Source organism: Solanum stenotomum, chromosome 4 (genome assembly GCF_019186545.1).
Source record: "Solanum stenotomum isolate F172 chromosome 4, ASM1918654v1, whole genome shotgun sequence".
Taxonomy (NCBI): Eukaryota; Viridiplantae; Streptophyta; class Magnoliopsida; order Solanales; family Solanaceae; genus Solanum; species Solanum stenotomum.
In genome coordinates this window covers 17,353,353-17,368,561 of record NC_064285.1, presented here as the reverse complement: position 1 = coordinate 17,368,561, position 15,209 = coordinate 17,353,353, and the positions used below count along the sequence as shown (strand labels likewise).

At 32.4% G+C, this 15,209-nt stretch overlaps 1 pseudogene; it reads right to left on the bottom strand.

The window, feature by feature from the left end:
* Positions 1 to 1,462: 1,462 nt before the first annotated feature.
* The window catches only part of LOC125861338 (E3 ubiquitin-protein ligase UPL5-like), a 33,828-nt pseudogene continuing 20,081 nt past the window's right edge, over positions 1,463 to 15,209 (bottom strand).

Genomic DNA, 15,209 nt, shown 5'->3' with positions numbered 1-15,209 from the left:
GGAGCCCTCCACGGGCCATGGTCCCACTGAAGAGTCATGCGTTGGTTTGCTGACCTGACCTAGTAGCCCCTAGCCCAAACTGAAGAACCACGGTGGCCTTCAAGACTCGTGGTCCTTCACACGATCCATGGATAGGTGTACCAAGAACCAGTAGACTCTGACTAAGAACCACGACCAATTCGATGGGTTGTGGTCCCATCGATAGTCCGTTAGTGGTCTTGTGGCTTGCCCCTCGTCAGTTTAAGTCAGGATCATTTTGGACTTTTCCCCTATGCATTGGGCCGCAAAACTACATTTCTTAATACCTAAACTACTTTGTTTTACTCAGTCTTAGCGTAATAAAATAGTCAGAACCTACTCAAAACCTTTATTCACCAAAAATCACCAAAACTAAGAGCAAAGAGATCTGAAAGAGGCGCCAGTTTTCCAAGAACAAGCAAATGTGTTCTTCAAGTTTCAGCCCCAAAATATAAATGATTTCTCCGGGAATTTCATCACCAGGTATGTAGGATTTCACTAGTGGGTTCCTTTCATCCACTTGGTCTCTAGCCTTGATTCCACATAGCTTGTTTGGACCTCGGGTTTGTAAAATCTTGGGAATTTGTTATGATTTCAGCTGCTATAGTATCCATAGTCTAAATAACATATTTTCTTGGAAACGTTACTTAATTCCTTGTATAAACTCAGAACCCTAGTTTGTGTAAATTCTCTTAGTTCAGGAATTATACTTGCTAGGTCAGTTAAACAAATAATCATGCTTCATATTTTGAATGTCACATTCTCAATATATAAATGTTGCATTCTTAATTAGCATGTCAGTAATTTGAGATATTCAATATTTAGTACATTTTAGCTTCAGATGTATTCACTTGGGAGTAGACTTAACACTGAGTTGGACTAGGGTTCAGCGTACCCTCATAGTCACAGAACTAGGTGCCCGCATTGGATTTTAAGTCCCCTCTATTGGGCATCATTATTACTGATAACGCCACAGTCATGCCTTTATACCCCCTGGAAAGGTATATTGGGTCATCTCGATAGGGCGTATACATCAGACTCCACTATAGCTCATGTGGTTTATGTCGGGTTAATAGTAGCTGTCATAGTCAAACTTTTAGTGATTCCAACCAACGCGGTACCACCGGCAAACAAAAGAGAACTGATCAAACTCCAATTTTGTTCTTTGTTCGTTCTTTACCCAAAGCAGAAACTTAGAAAAAATAGAAAAATGAGAAATAGAAAACTATTGAGAGATAAAGAGATAAATATTTGAAAATGTTGAGAGAATTTCTTTATTAAGAGTTGAAGGATCATTGCTTCTCAAAATATAAACTCCGAAACAAGGATGTTTTGATACTTGAGGTAGTTATATCAGAAAACTTTGAGAAAAATGAGCTATTTGCGAAGCAATTTATGTGACAAAACGATGTTGAATACAGAGATTAGCATACTTCTTTCTATTCTAACTATTCACAACAATATCTTTCCCTTTGGGACAAAACTCGACTGTTTTTATGGATCCCAACTCTTCAACATCATAAGCGAAGGTCAAGCTAAGTATATCTTGATCCACTCGCTCAGGATTCATCTCGAGTATCAGCCTGCAGCTACTGTATAAGGTGGGATCTGCATCCAGAATATCCTCCAGTGAAATTCCCCCTCCAGCTAATTGCAAAAAGACCACACGATCAAATACAACTCTGATTTGGATTCTATGCATTAATACTAATCCAATCCAATTCAATAAGTCTATCACCTTCTATGGTAGAATGATTGCAGTGGCATTAATGCATAAAATCCAACTCGGAGATATATTTGTTCGTGTGTTTTTCTTGCAATTGGCTAGAGATGGAATTTCATTGAAGGATATTTGGGATGCAGATCACACCTTATAAAGTAGCTACAAGCAGATAATAGAGATGAATCTTGAGACAGTGGATCAAGATATACTTAGCTTGACCTTTGCTTATATGTTGAAGAGTTGGGATCCATAAAAACAGTCGAGCTTTGTCCCAATGGGAAAAATATTGTTGTGAACAGTAAGAATAGAAAGAAGTATGTTAATCTCCTTATTCAACATCGTTTTGTCACATCAATTGCTTCGTAGATAGCTCATTTTTCTCAAGATTTTTTTGATATAACTACCTCAAGTATCAAGACTTCCTTGTTTCGGAGTTATCTTGACAAAATGCTTGATGGGAGTGGAACTGCTATTTCTATCGAAGATTGTAAAGCACATACAGATTACCCTTGATACGAAGAAAATAATCATCAAATATCCTGGTTTTGGAAGGTAGTCATATATCGTCACATTATTTAAACTTCACACTTTGACCCGCTCTTTCTAACACATATTTATTTCCTTTTTTATTTTGCGTGCAATAGTTGGGTGTATGCCTGCTGGGAAGAAAAAGGTGCTTCTTTTCTTCTGGACTTCAATAAGGTATCTACCTCTAGAGAGTTTTCGCTGTTTAGATTCTAGACTTTGCATCTCTAAAACCTCGGAGTCTTGTCAGCACTTGCCTTTTGCAAAAACATGCTTCTACCAGTTGTGCATTCCTACTTATTGTGACAGGGTTGTGATGCAAAATCGACTCGATATCATCGCCCAATAACATATTGGTTGCATCTATAGTAACCTATGATCACACATAGTACATTTATACTAATGTACTCAAGTGTAGAATATTCTATCCAGTATAAAACTCTTACTTTTTTATATAGAAGCTATGAATGTCATTCAATTTTAATTTCATCAAACTTCAATACGTTTAACTTTTTTTTGTGGCACAACTTCCAATGTAATAAAAAATTGATAACTACATTTCCTTGTAATCATTCAAAAGGATTGAACATGAGAAATCATGAGGAAAATAAATAAATTTCTAGAGTTTCACTTTTAATGATAGAAAAATTTAATATTTAACCTCAACCCCATGTGGATTTTACAGTCAAAGATGAAGATACTGGGAAAAATTGAGTTTATGGTCGAGGAAACAAATAGGTGATGTTCATCAGAATACCATCTAGTGGAAAATAAAGCTTCAAAGTTTAGAAGAAATTGATATTCAAGTGAATACTAAACAAAGCAGGCAAGACGTTAATAAAGACCATGTTGAGTATATTAACTGGATGAAATTGCAAGAATCCATACCTCTTCAAAAATCTCAATGCATATGGCTTGAAGAAGGTGATAAAAACACTAACTACTCCCATAGCATGATAAGGGAAAAGAGAAGAAAGATGAATCTATCCAAAATCAAGAACAAAAGAGAAAAATGGATCAGCGAAGATGAAAAATTCTCCAAGGCAGCAGTTAAACATTTGCAGATTTTTTTAATCGTCCTCAACCGTCTCTTAATTGTGAAACTCTTCAGTGTATTCCTAACTTGATCACTTTGGAAAATGTTGTGTATTATGCCCGATGAAAAAGAAATTAAATAGGTTGTTTTCCATCTTAGTGCTTTAAGTGCTGCAGGGCTACATGGATATGATGGAACATTTTTCCAAAGCTACTGGGATATTATCAAAGAGTATAGCATTGCCTATGTTCAAGACTTCTTAGATGGAAAAAAGCTGACTAGGTACTTCTCGCACACTTGCCTAGTGTTAATTTCTAAAATTGACACCTCTAGTTGCTATGGTGAGTTCAGGCCCATAAGTCTTTCAAACTTTACTAACAAAATTGTTTCCAAAATATATTCCTTGAGATTAAATCCTATGTTGAAATATCTAGTCTCTCCCAACCAACGCGGTTTTGTAAAAGAGAGACGAATCACAGAGAATGTTCTTTTAGCTCAGGAATATATTCAGAATATTTTTCAGACTAACAAGGGTGGCAATGTTGTTTTGAAACTTGATATGGCCAAAGCATATGACAGAATGTATTGGCACTTTGTGATATTTGTTTTTGACTAAGTTTGGCATCTCTAAACAATGGACAAACATGATCTTTAATCTTATCTCTGAAAATTGGTACTCTGTGGCTATTAATGGCGCTAGATATGATTTTTACTCTTCTTCTCAAGGTTTAAGACAGGGTGATCGTCTTTCCCCCTCTCTTTTTATTTTGGTTGTAAAGGTCCTCTCTAGATCTTTAAATGATCTGAACGATCATAATAGGTTCATCCCCTTTTCCATGCCTCCTAATTGTCCTAATATAAATCACTTGGATTATGATGATGACATTGTTATTTTTAGTAGTGGCAATACTCCTTATATGAGACTCATCATGTACTGGATAACAGTATATGAGTCAAGTTCTGGTTAGCTAGTTAATAGAGATAAAGCTTATTTTTACCTACTCCTAAAACTTCAACTCGAAGGATTAATAGGTTAAGGAGATGAACCAGTTTCATGGAAAAAACTTTTCTTTTACTTATCTTGGTTTCCCCTTGTATGTTGGTAGTTTCTTTCTCATGGGTGGGGTGGGGGGGGGGGGGGGGCTCATTGTTTTGATCAAGAGTATTCGCCAATCACTTCCTATTTATACTATCTCTGCTTTGACCCCTCTCAAAGGTACTCTTAAGTTAATTGAGAAGCATTTAGTTGATTATTTTTTTGGGATGGTAGCCAAGGTTGTAATAACTTTTGGAGTTCTTGGTTAAATTTATGTGTTCCATATGACGATGGGGGTATTGGTATCAAAAGTATGAAAGACTTTAGCAATGAAGAGATGGTGGAGGTTGAGAACCTCAAATTCTCTTTGGGCCTCATTTGCCAAATAGAAGTATTGCAACAGAGCTCATGTGGTAGGTAAAAAACGGGCTTCAGGTAATTCTCATGCCTGGAAACACATGCTTCAAGTTAGAGAAGACGCAGAAAAAACATATGATTTGCCAAGTTAATTTAGGTCCTAGCTCTTCTTGGGGGACAATTGGATCGGTGAGGGCCCCTTGGGCTATCAAGCCCCCGATTCACCCAAAAGATCAAAATTGCAAGTCAAGATGTTCATCAACAACAAACTTGGAATGATTTTGCCAAGCCATATTTGCGCTTATATCTGTACATAGAGATTGGCAACCCTAAGAAGGTGGATTAAGTTTTTTGGGATCTTACAGACAATGGTAAATTCTCTAACAATATTGTTTGGAATTTGGTAAGAACAAAACAATCTAATCAACCTCTTATCAATAAGGTATGGCATTGTTCTACATGGCTTAGTCCTAAGAGTTTTTGTCCATTTGATAATATTCTCTTCTCCGAAGACAAATCCAAGATTTTTGAATTCTGAAAATTTATAAGCTTACAAAGAAGAAGCCATCTTTAAGGAAGAACAGTGCTCATATTCAACAAGGGACCTGATGGAGTACAGAAGCGTCTTTGTTGTATTTTGAGATTTGTCTCTTGTGTTCTTATATTGTAAATCTACTCCTAAGATATAAAGGATAGTAGATCGGTGCTTTTCTATGTTTTTAGGTTGAGTCAGATAACTAGAGTTAGATGAATCATCTAAGTTTTAGTCAAGCCTCTTTAAATCATTATTTTTATGTTCTCTTGGGTAGAGTTGCCTAGTAGTGTCAACTAGAGTAAGTTGATGTGTTGGTGCAGCAGAGTTACTGCTTGCTTAGCTCTTATCTTCGAGATCTGAGATGATTCCTAGAGTTGGACTAGTTGGGTTCTTGAAGTCTAGATCAGCTAGAGTTAGCTTGTTTAGTAGTAATAGAGTTATTGCTTAGATTCCTTTGTAGTAGAGTTGCTATAGAAAGGGGGAACGGATTAAAGATTCTTAATTCCTAGGTTGCAAGAATTTGTAATCTGAAACTTTGCTCTGTTTGAGTGAAATGGAGTTTTGGTTGAAATCTTGTGAGTACATGTCGTGGTTTTAACCTCCATTGAGCAAGAGGGTTTTCACATAAAATTCTTATGCTTGATTAACTTTGAGTTATTTATTTTCCGCACTATTGTTTTGACGGGGGACCTAGTCGAGTAATTACTAGTGGACGCATACATTCTAACATGCACAATGACAACACCAGTGAGTCTTTTAAATTATTTCACTTGACTGCTAGCTAATACTATAAATCAAATTAAGCAAGAAATCTTACCAAAAACTCTATACAAAGGCATTAGACACATTAGGACTCCCACTGTTGAAGGCTACACCAGATTCTCCAACCCAATGACCATTCCTTTCAATGGTTTGAGTAGGACTGCAGCACTTGTCGATTCCGATTCAATTAACATTAATTAATTCATCAATTCCAAAATCAGATAATACAAGTCAATTGACTACCATGGGATTCAAATGTACATAGATTCTCTCACAGGGGAAAAAAGATATCAGTACCAAATTTCACTTAAAATAAAAATGCATGAAACTTACACTCCAGAGGAATTTGTTGTTTTTCCAAACACCGCATAACTAAAAAATAGGACCTACACAGGTAATTTTCTTGTAACTTAGTGTTGTTCGAAAATCGTCACAACTGCTCAAATCATATACATTCTCTAATGATATTGTGCACAATTCATGTTGTGTAATGTTCTACCTGCAGGTGCAAAACACTTCTTACCAAAAGTTTCTTTAATTCTATATCTTGGATCCGAGATGTTTGGTAAATGATAGGAAGAAATCTTAACCATCACACACACTTTCAAAGGTAAAACCTTGAGAGAGGGTTACATGGGAGAATAGAATAACTTATAATTTTAGGTACGAAGAAGCAACAGACCAGCCCGACTTTATTGGTCCAAGAATCCTTGTACTCCATGATATATGGATGGCATAGCTTAGCGATCAGATTCATCCATCATAGAATAATACATACACAAATATCATCATATATCAATTAGGATAACGTTACGCAAACCTATCTACTCAACGTGTGGTTTCAAACAACAATTCAAAATCAGAGCAAACCATTCTAGGCTCCTCATCCAGTAAACCTCCTCCAACAGGCTCACTGCCTTACACAACAAAAAGTGAACCTGATATATCAACTAACCTCCAAAAAGAAATATAATCTACCACAGATGACTAGAACACTCCATCAAGACTACTAGAGATGAGAAAGAAACATATTCCAATAGTCCTGGAAAGTGATACAAAGTGCATATCGTCCTGTAACTAACTACTTAAAAAATGTCATCGATAGTTACAGAGACACCCTTAAGAGCATAGGCGTATCCAAGGGGGGTCATCGGGTTTACGTGAAATCATGCTCCTGCCTCCCGAGATCATATATAGTAGTGTGATATTTTGTTAAAATATTAAAAAAATCACACTCAGAGTATTATATAATGTGATGATGACTGGGTGCACATCTCTACGTGAGGTTAGAAATTTGAATTTTATATTTATCTTGTTTTATTTTTCTTTCTAAAATTGAGAAAATGGTTTAAAGCCCACCCAATCTATACCCAAAATTCCAACTACACACTCCAACTTCATGGGTGTCCTATCACCCCCCTGAACTATTTAAAACATAAATTATTATACCCTTAAAACGTCATAACCACATCTATGCTAATGGGTGAGACTCACGCTCTGTAGAAATTTTATTTAAAACATTTTTTTTAATTCTTTTTCCTTTTTGACTTATTATTTAAAAAAATAATTTAATGTCAAAAACGTCAAAGTTTATGAATGTATTTTGGATCTTCAATTTGAAATATGTTGATAACATAGATGGTTGTTAATTATTTAAGGGAAAATGCATAAGTACCCACCAGCCTATGCCCAAAATTCCTAAGACACACCTAACCTTTACTAAGGTCCTTTACCCCCCCCCCNNNNCCCCCCCCCCCCCCGGAACTTATTTTTTGATTAATTTTTTACCACTTTTCGGATTACGTGGCAATATAAACCAGATAGGTTGAAAGCTTTGTTCAACACGCACTGGGCCACACTTTTTCAACTTTCTAAAAAGTAAGTTATAAGTTCAAAAGTAGCTTTTACATTTCCCAAAATTTCAAAAAGCTATCACTTTATGTTTTAGATAAAAATATTATTTATAATCTACTTTGTTAATATATTTTTAGTTTGTTTATAGATTTCAAGGTTTATATATTTTATTTCAAATTTGGGCTTGTAAAATTTTGTAAATATTATATATATAATTTTATTTTATTTATAGATAAAAAATATTATAACTTTGTTAATATATTTTTAGTTAGTTTATAGTTTTCAATGTTTATATTTTTATTTCAAATTTGGGCTTGTAAAATTTTGTAAATATTATATATATAATTTTGTTTTATTTATAGATAAAAAAATATGATAAAAAAATATTACTTATAATCTACTTTGTTAATATATTTTTATTTAGTTTATAGCTTTCAATGTTTATATATTTTATTTCAAATTTGGGCTTGTAAAATTTTGTAAATATTATATATATAATTTTGTTTTATTTATAGATAAAAAAAATATTACTTATAATCTACTTTGTTAATATATTTTAGCTAGTTTATAGTTTTCAATGTTTATATATTTTATTTCAAATTTGGGCTTGCAAAATTTGTAAATATTTTATTTTGTATTAAGATCCAAAGTTATAATTATATTGTTATGGTTTTCAAATTTGAAGTTAACAATTTACTTTGTAAATATTTCGTTTTGTATTCTGTTTGACTGTATCCTTTAATCTTATTAATTTAATATAATGAACGTTGATATTTCAAAAAAATATATTTTGTACTCATGTGAATTTTACCGTCTTTATGAAAATTTATATTCATTTAACGCTTCTTAAGTTTAGCTTATCACACAGGTTGGTGAAAATATATTTGATCTCTTTTTCAAACACCGTTAAGTTGTAAAAAACCGAAAAAAAAAAACCAAAAAACCAAAAAAAACCGAAAGAACCGACTAAAATCGAAACCGAAAAAACCGACTTTGCATGGTTTGATTTGGTATTTAGATTTAATAAACCGACATAATTGGTTTAGGTTTTTTTTAATGAAAACCAAACCAAACCGACCTATGTACACCGCTACTTCTAAGTCATCAAGAATCGTGGTTGAGTTCAAAGGTTAGTTTTTTCTTGATTTTATTTTGTTAGCTTTTCGAAGAAAGGAGCAATTTAACTTATGATAATGGAGGTTTTTTTTTCAAACATGAAGAGCAATAATAAAGAAGAAGACAATTGAGTTAATATTTATTTTTTTTCAAGTTTATTTTAACACATGGCCAATTTTTATTGGTCAGTGCTGTCTAAAACCTGCACCCACACGCCTAACATAGGTGAAGTCACGGACTCAGCCACGTAGGCCAAAAAGTGGTAAAAAATTAACTAAAAAATAAGCTCGGGGGGTAATAGGACCTTAGTAAAGGTTAGGTGTGTCTCAGGGATTTTGGGCATAGGCTGAGGGGGTACTTATGCATTATCCCATTATTTAAAGTTGAATACATTGAGTTTGATTGAGTTTATGGCTGTGATTTTCAAATTTAAAGAAACACCCGAAATTTCATGAAAATCGTCAAGCTTGAAACCTCCATTAAAATTAGTTAAAAAGCTTGAGCTAACAATTCGACTTGCCACAAACGAGCACCGTTTTGAGTGGGTAATATATCAAAAGGTTGAAAACATCGAAGGAAGCTTATATCTAAAATTTAAGGCAATTTGGAGATGATTTAGGGTGGTTTTGCACCAAATTTCAGAGTAATGGAGTGAAGAAGATGAAGAACAGACGCTAACTTTTCAGATGCGTAGGAAAAGGACCAGTTATTAATATTAGTCATGGATCTGTTGGGTATTAAATATAGGATAAAAAACTATCTTAATATTCAAAGTTTATTGAAAAAAATCATTTGGGTGTTCATGTTTTAAGCTTATCCAAGCTTAATTTGCTTTGATTTAAAAGATTTTTGGTGCATAAATCAATGATTTTTTATATATAGTTCTTGATTATGGAGAGTAATGGATGAAATTGCTATAAACGATTTGTGGTGTATCAATTAATGTTGTGATAGGAATGATTTCAAGATGGTGAAGAACTTTGGTGTTGCCATAGATTTGATTTATGTTGTTGTGAAGAAGAAAGAAAATAAATAAGAAAAAAATAACTAAAAATACACATATTTATGAAAATTTCAAAAATAAAGTTTTATTTTTTGTGTTGGTCCTCACTCTCTCTAAGAGAGTAAGAGATACACTCACTGTGCCACGTAAGCGTCTAGGGAGTAAATTATTTTAGTTTTAAACAGTTCAAGGGGGTGATAGGACACCCGTAAAGTTGGAGTGTGTAGTTGGGTTTTTGGGTATAGATTGGAGAGGTTTTAGACCATTTTCTCTTCTAAAATTAGATAACACCTTTCTAAATGGTTATTGGTAACATTTTTGACACTTTAATTAATTTTGGGAATATAATATTAAAATTTTAACTATTTTCAATAATAAGAACCTAAATGTGGAACCGATCAAATTTATTTCTTAGATAAACCTTTTGTAATAATGCACCCATCATCTCGAAATCCTGAATACGCCTCTGCTTCGAAGGTATCATCGGCACTAACTGGCAAAATATTTATCTAAAAACACTATGCAAAATATACAAAAAATCAATAAAGGTTGGAAAACAACACAAAATAAATATTATTTAGGACAGGAAGTGAAGTCTAGTCTGTTGGGATATATACTATTAACCATGTGTTAAGAAATAATATTTATTATAGAATAAATATTTGCTCAATTTTAATAGATCATATATTCGTTTATGGTGTCTGTTTACTTATATAGTAGATGATTTAGTGTGTAGAGTTTTAGCTTATACACAGAGGATTAAATCATCGGTTCTTATAAGTATAAAGTTTTTTGTTCTCAATCTAGGATGGAAATTGGACATGCCATCGGTACGATTGTAGCACAAGGTTATATGTAATTTATCTTGATTATGGGAACGGTATAGTTCCAACTTCTTGTGCTAGTGCATTTTGTGCTAGTGCATTCTGAGATGAGTCAATATGCCTGGTAAGTTGGATGATAATAATATATATTTGTGAAATAATAAGTTAGTTGATGGAATTCATGTCTCATTATAGAGATTGATTGATATGTCTTTTTGAGAAACTTATAAGTTTTCATCGTGTCAAACCTTGCAAGTGAATTTATGAATCCGACACATGAAATAAGTTAAGTAGTGCTCTAAAGGAAATTAATCATTAAGTTAAATTCATCAGTAATTTAATTTATTCATTAGTATCTGAAATCTTAACATGGGGAATTTCATAAGTGTTTAATGGGGAATTATGAAATATAAATAAAGGAGTGCAATTACGAATTTCTAGTGGAATGATTTGTAATTTATTATGGTAAGAATAATTCAAATTAATTATTTGAAATTATTTCCATAATAGGAAGCCTCAGTAATTAATTTTGTGGTCCCTCCAGTGCCCATATGTAACTAGAACTCAGAATCCTATTTCTTAGGGGAAAAAGGAGTAGGCGTGTGTTTTTCTTGTTTTTCAAGAAAACTGGGTTTTCTTCTCCTTTTTGGATTGGGGAAGAAATCTCTATAAATAGAGATTCTCCTAACCTAGAAAAAGATTGATTAGTTTTCTATTCGATACTTGCCCACCCAAGTATTGAGAGAGTTCAGATGTGAACTTGGGATCATTGTAGAAGACCATAGCTATCTTGCAGATTCACTTGAAGGTCTGTCTAACTTGGGGATTCGCTTGAAGGTATTTGTTCACGCTTCAAGAGGTATTTATCGAATTAAATTTCAATATGTTTATGTGCTCTAGCATGATTATGTGATCTAGCATAAATGATTATTGGTTATCTATTATTCATGTAAGCAGTAAGATTCTAGTATGCTTCCGCTGTGCATAGAGTTTTCCAACAATTGGCATCGAGAGCCTAGCTTACATCTAAATAGATAACTTGAAAAGATAATGCACTTGTGATTGTATATTATTCCACTACGTGTTTTCAGAATTTAATTCTCTAGTCAGACTGTGTGCCGTATTAATTCATTGAAGTACTGGACATGAGATTCCTCGTTTGTTTGGTTAAAAGAATTATTTGTCGAAAAGAGTGTTTTTGTGATCAGTAAATCAAGAAGGAATTGAACATTGTACATGTTAATGGCGGCGGACATGGTGTGGAGTTTTAATGATTCTACCCAACTTTATTTGTTTTTGTATAAAGAAAACAATAAAAAGGAAGTTGAGGTATTGTTAGTATCACATGGCGGCTATGCACCTTGAATTGATAGCACGCATCGTGTTTTACTTTCTTTTTTTAAAATATATATATATATATATCAATTAGATGGGTATACATGATAAAAGTTGTGGGTTTTTCAATGTGTTTCCTTTTGTAATTTAGTTTTCTCTTCAAATATTCTTTTCCTTATTTTTGATCATAAATTACAGGAAGTAACTTGTTATTTATGTTTTTTCATTGTCACGAAAGGGCAGTGACTACTAGAACGAGTTAAAAGTGTAATTGGATTGATTTTGAATAGAAAAGGAATTTATTTATTAATGAGCATAGTTTTTTTTTTCATGTGAATATATTAGCATGAATATATTATGTGAGATTACAATATATGAATTGAGAATTATGATAAACAAATAGAATCTACGAAAGTGGTCTATTTATTTGAGTCATTAGAATATCCTCAATGTATCATGTATGGATTGTTCCTCATAAATGTATACTAGTAAAGGTTTGTTTACTCGAAAGGGGATTTACCTTTAGATACTAGTAACACTTAAATTAATTCATGAGAAGACATATTAAAGATTTTTACCGATTTAAAGGGAGAAATATAATATCTTGAATTCTCAAGTGTATTAATTGAGAGAACAATATGTTGTAAAGAGGTTAGTTGTGTGTCTTAGCCAAAAGAAAAACACACAATATGTCTTGTGCTCATGAGATAATTATTAAAAGAGAATGAAAATTTGAATCATGTTATTTTAGTCATTAACTATGCCTAAAACGGTTGTTTTTCAAATTTGGTCATAGTTTAGGAGGTCATGAATTTTTATGATCTCTGATTGGCTTGAGATTTGATGGTTCCATCGAAAATCGTTTAGATGGGTTTAGGTAGTTTTTCGGATTAAAATTTGATTTGAATATATGATAAGATCATTCTTTATGTCAAGTATGATTATGTTAAATTTGAAACATGATTGCACATGGTTATTTAACATGAATTGATACAAGAATGTAGGTCATATTGTTTTAATTCCTAAAGATACTTAAATTACTTAATTTGAATTTGGTCATAGCTTTGGAAATAAAGATTCTTTATAGGTTCCAATTGACCTGAAATTTGGTAAGTTCATTGATAACGGCTTAGTAAGAAGTACTTATTGTTATGTAGTTAAGATTCTTTGAGGTCGTTAAAATGATTTTAAAGTTGTTCTCTGAAATTGAAATGTGATTTGGTATGAATGACATCCTTTATATTGGTTTTATTTATGTTATATGTGGTACATGATTACACGTGATGAGTTAACATAAATTGAATATGATAAGGATGTAGATCTGTTCATTTTTCCTCAAATTGTTTGAATCTGAATTTGATCATAGCTTTGGAGATAAATATTATTTTTGAAATCCAATTGATCTGAAATTCGGTAGGTTCATCAGAAACGATCAAATTTAAAATACTCATTGTTATGTAGTGATTTGGTAATTTGAGGTCGTTCAGATGATTTATTTTTTTAGATAATTTTTGTATCTTGAAAAATTAATTTTACTGAAAAATTACTCAACTATGATATATAGTGGTGATAGAGTTTGTTCTCTATGGTCTTCATGACTAAATTTTAGTGAAGTATTAAGTTCATGTGTTGGCTTAGACCTTCCTCCATAACGGATGAAATTAATACAAGTCATTAAAGTTTAATCTCTAGTTTTGATTATATGTATTGACTCTCCTAAACTGAGTAATATTTGATTGGATCAATGGATCTAGGGATAATGATATTCACTTGACTTAAAATAACATATAATCTCCATCTGAGTTAGCTTTTGTTCTAAATTTGTTGAAGTGAATATCTAACATCACGTATGTATGTTGCATGAGTAGTCATTTTTTCATCAAAATTTATTGTTCAAGATGCATTGATATCTATGAGGTGTGTTTTTGAATTTTAATATTCAATGTATACATAAACATGCTTTTCTTTTGGAATTTTAGAATTTTGTTCTTTATTCTTAATTCGTGTATGTATTTCACAAAATGATGAAATATGATAAGAATTACTGAGCGGGAAAATCTTAAATTCTATTTTGGCCAAACAACATTTTCAACCAAATTGATCATAGTTTTGGAATTCAAAAAAAAAAAAAGAACTCTGATTGATCTGAAATTTGGTAGATTCATAAGAACGACCTAGTAAGAAACTAATTTTTTTGGATCATTATATGAGTTTTTGGTCATATTTGATTAAATAGTAGTGAAGTATTAATTTTATGTGATGGCTTAGACCTTCCTCCCTATCGGATGAAATTGATACAAGTCACTATGTATTTAATCGTCTAGTTTTGATAATTTGTATTAACTCTCCTAAACTGAGTAATATAGGATTGGATCAATGTAACTAGAGGATTTTCACTTGACTTAAACTAACAGTAGACTCTCCAACTGAGTTAGGTCTGTATAAATTTATGGAGTGAATAATCGATCATTGTACATGTGTATTGCGTGAGTAGTTCTCCAATCCCATCGATTGGCTATTCGAGATGCATGGATATATATGTATAAATGAGCCCTGAATTTTGTTATTTAGGATTATTCGAAATATTATGATCTATTTAAAGTATTATATCTCATATTCTCAATAGACTTTACACACCCACTTAGTACTACTTAAGTTTTTCTTTTGGTAGAGATAAAGATATTAATTCAAAGAATGCATTGTACATGTACCTTATGTTAGAAGGAATTATTTTCAGTTTCTAACTAGATAAGAGATGAATATTTGATATATTTATTTATAACTCTCCTATCATTGAGTTTGATGAATATTTCATTTCTTGTGGTCTATTGATGCGTGATTTTTTTTAATTAATATTATCTCGCATAAACTGAATTTTATTAATCTATCTCATAAGAGAAAGTATCTTTAGATTGAATGAAACTTATTGTACACTAGCGTCTAAGTTATTTATTTTGAATAGAACTTCGAGGTTGGTTAATGGATGGACATAACGGTTCATTGAAAGTGAAGTCACTACCAACATGTGAGTTATGTTCAGAAGTAAAAATCACTAAGAGACCTTTCCTATTAAAAAGGAAAAAGT